Here is a 3,764-nt window from a genome sequence, read left to right as displayed (position 1 = left end):
TTGAACTTTTCTGCACCAGACTTTCTGTGAAATTATTGTATGACACCATCCATTAACGAAAAGTCAGAAGTACTTGCAACTCTTAAGATATTCTACAATACTGGAAGCACAAATGCACTAAAATCATGCACAAGGGTTAGCCCCTAAACTACTCCGATAAAAATCATACAAATGATCATCAATCTCCGTATCGACATAGGAACTCCAACGATTATATTGGAATTATTTTAAGACATAATATAGGGACTCCAACGAAGAGGTAAGTCAAAATCACTCAGTGAGTTAATATGGATCATATACTTCGAGATAGAAACAAAGGAACGCACGTCTCTTCTTAAAGTATACAAATGTAGAAAGAATGAAGTTTAGTTAAAGCATTACGAGAAGGGATCTAACACATCGGTAGCCACCTAAAGTTGGCACAAATTTTTACTTAGACGTTTTAACTAGATTTTGTTAATTCAAGACACCTCATGTTATATTTCGTTGTGTCATTTTAACACTTTTTGCTGACTTGGCATATTGTGTGTTGCACGCATTTTGAGCGCGTGAGGAGTTTATTTTTTAAATTTTTTTTCCTTCTTCACTCTTTATCCCTTTCACTTATTCTACCTTCCACATGCAACCTTAAAAATCTACATCATATGCTAGAAATATATTTTATTAAAAAATAAATGTTGCACTAGATATTTAAAATTCTAAAAAGTACAAAAATTACGCATACATAATATGATTTTTTGTTAAATAAACAATCGTTAAAATTAACGATGAGGAAAAAGGCTCACATTGACAAATTAAATGGCCAAATAGCTCATGAGTATCTTTAAGTGATTATTTTTAAAAAAGCCTCAAACATAAGGACCTCTCTACTTTGTCACATAATTTTGGGCATTGTAATCCAAACTAAGTATATCTTTAATGATTTTATAAAAAAATATTCGCCATTGTAATATGATTTTTGAAAAATTCATTTTCGACATGTGCTTTGTACATGTATGTTATACGTTATTATTTATGTTATTAAAAAAAGTAAATAATTAAAATTTAATTGGGTACATATTCAAAATGTTAAAATGAATTTATATGCCAAATATTTAAAGTATTTAAACTTTTTATTAGTTTATAAAAATAGAATATTTTTAAAAATATCTATAAAATTTTAAAATATGTTACACATAATTGAAAATTGTTCAAAGTTGTAATAATGAGATGACTTATTTAGTATATAAATTTTTATATGTTGGCATATATTGTATCCTACTATTTAAATTATTTTGATCATGATTAAAACTATTGTTGTCAATATGATAGAAGGGTTATCACTTCATTTTAAAATATATCTTGATTGCACATAACCCATCATATATGCATACAATGCCAATTTATCTGAAAAGTAAAGTTGTATTGACTAATAAATGATCATGGCATACTCTTATTAAAATCTACAGCATATATAAAAATTTTCGAATAAGTACACATTTTTTTTAATTGTACATGAAACTTCATATGTTGTAAAAAAAATAATTATAATCTAATTAAAGTGTCGATTACAATAAATAGCAAAAGAAAATAGATATAATTAATTTTTGTATTACATAAAAATAAAAAAGTTGTCTAGATGATGATAAGAACAAAACACTCAAAGCAAATAACGTTCTATTACAGTTTACAATATGTAAGACGAAAAATATATATATCTTCTCTAAATAAAGAATGAGAATTTTTCAAACTATTAGTGCAAATTCTGTCTGAATGATGAAAACTAACTTTACCATCTTGTAAAATAATTGGATGGATAGTTATCACTTACCTTTGAGTAATTTGGTTGTCATGTATAATTTAGTTTTTCAACTTCTTTATCCATTTGAGGAGAAGGAGTGATATTTATACTATTTTATAGTAGTTCAATTGGAGAAGTCTGAAGGTTAAACAAATTTTAAATGTCCTACATTCATTCTATGTGGTGTACATTGAATTTTATCTCTATCTAAGAATTTTTATGCTCTGAAAAAAAAGGTAAAAATATTTTGAGCAAAGTACGAATCATATCTTACTTAATTTCATCATTAAATAATGTAATGCACATTGAATACTTGTAAAACTTATTAAATCTATATTTCATTAGATATTAGAATATATATTTGGTTTTGCATAAAAAATAGAAATAATGTTTTGTAGGGTAAAAAAATATTTCAATTTTTTAATTTTGATGTTCCCACTTTAGAATAATATGATATGATAATTATAGTAATTATATTTAAAAATAAATCAATAAATAATAATAATATATAAATGATATAATATGATGAAGATATATACATTGTTTTATATAGAGTTCTATGACGCGGTCGATTTGGAATATTTTTTAATCTATTTCCATTTTGCAATGTGGTCTTTATGATTTTAATTTCTTTTTTCTACTGTTGTAATCCAATCTAGTATACTAGTTTTTGGACACGTGTGTTGCACGTATATCACACGCTTAATAGGTGGTAGATTTTTTTATTTGAATTTGTAAAGACAACATAAAGGAACAGAGAAATGATATCACATTATTAGTTGATTTTGAACTTTTCTGCACCAGACTTTCTGTGAAATTATTTTATTACACCATCCATTAACAAAAAGTTAGAAGTACTTGCAACTCTTAAGACATTCTACAGTATTGGAAGCACAAATGCACTAAAATCATGCATAAGGGTTAGCCCCTAAACTACTCCGATAAAAATCATACAAATGATCATCAATCTCCACATCGACATAGGAACTCCAACGATTACATTGCAATTATTTTAAGATTTAATATAGGGACTCCAACGAAGAGGTTTGTAAAAATCACTCAGTGAGTCAATATGGATCATATACTTCGAGACAGAAACAAAGGAACGCACGTCACTTCATAAAGTATACAAATGTAGAAAGAATGAAGTTTAGTTACAGCATTACGAGAATAGATTTAACACATCGATAGCCACTTAAAGTTGGCACAAATTTCTACTTAGACGTTTTGACTTGATTTGGTTCATTCAAGACACCTCATGTAACGACCTGTTTAGTCGTTTTGAGCAGCAGATTTTATTTCTGGAAAAACAGGCTGAGACGACGGAACCCACGACGGACCGTCATGGGCACGACGGACCGTCGCAGTGTCTCGTTTCAAAACACTTAGAAAATCTGAAAATTGGGTACTGAAAACGACTCTCTAAACTTCGTAACGGAATGGCAGGACGGACCATCACAGGTGTGACGGACCGTCACAGACCCTTCAGAGAAATTGAGTCTCTGAAGTCTATTACGTAGCAGCAGGACGGATCGTCGCAGGCGCGATGGGCCGTCACAGACTGCGTAATCCCAGTCTGGGTCGGATTTCTTTATACGTTTTAAGGGACGTTTTGGACTATTCCTGCTTTAATTATAAAGTTAGTGGGTTAATGTTAATAAGTCTAATTACTTGGGGGTTAAAAGAGGTAACCTTAAGTTAATTAGTGGGTTATTATTGCCATCTTTCATTCTTAATTATATACTAATTAGGGTAAAAGAAAGAGGGTTTGAATAAGAAAATAGAAAGAACAAGAGAGAGAGGGAGAATCGAACGAGGAAGAGAGAAACAAAGCTTGGGAAATTGCTTGCTTGATCACGAATCTTCGGTGGAAGTAGGTTATGGTTTTCATTCTATTCGTAGTAAACTCTTAATAGCGAATGATATGTGTTAGTAGTATTGTAAACCCTTCTATATGCTTAATTGTATGCTTGCATGAATGATG

This window comes from Solanum lycopersicum, chromosome 3 (genome assembly GCF_036512215.1).
Source record: "Solanum lycopersicum chromosome 3, SLM_r2.1".
Lineage (NCBI taxonomy): Eukaryota > Viridiplantae > Streptophyta > Magnoliopsida > Solanales > Solanaceae > Solanum > Solanum lycopersicum.
The sequence above is the reverse complement of the archived record's forward strand: the minus strand, read 5'-3'. Positions refer to the sequence as shown.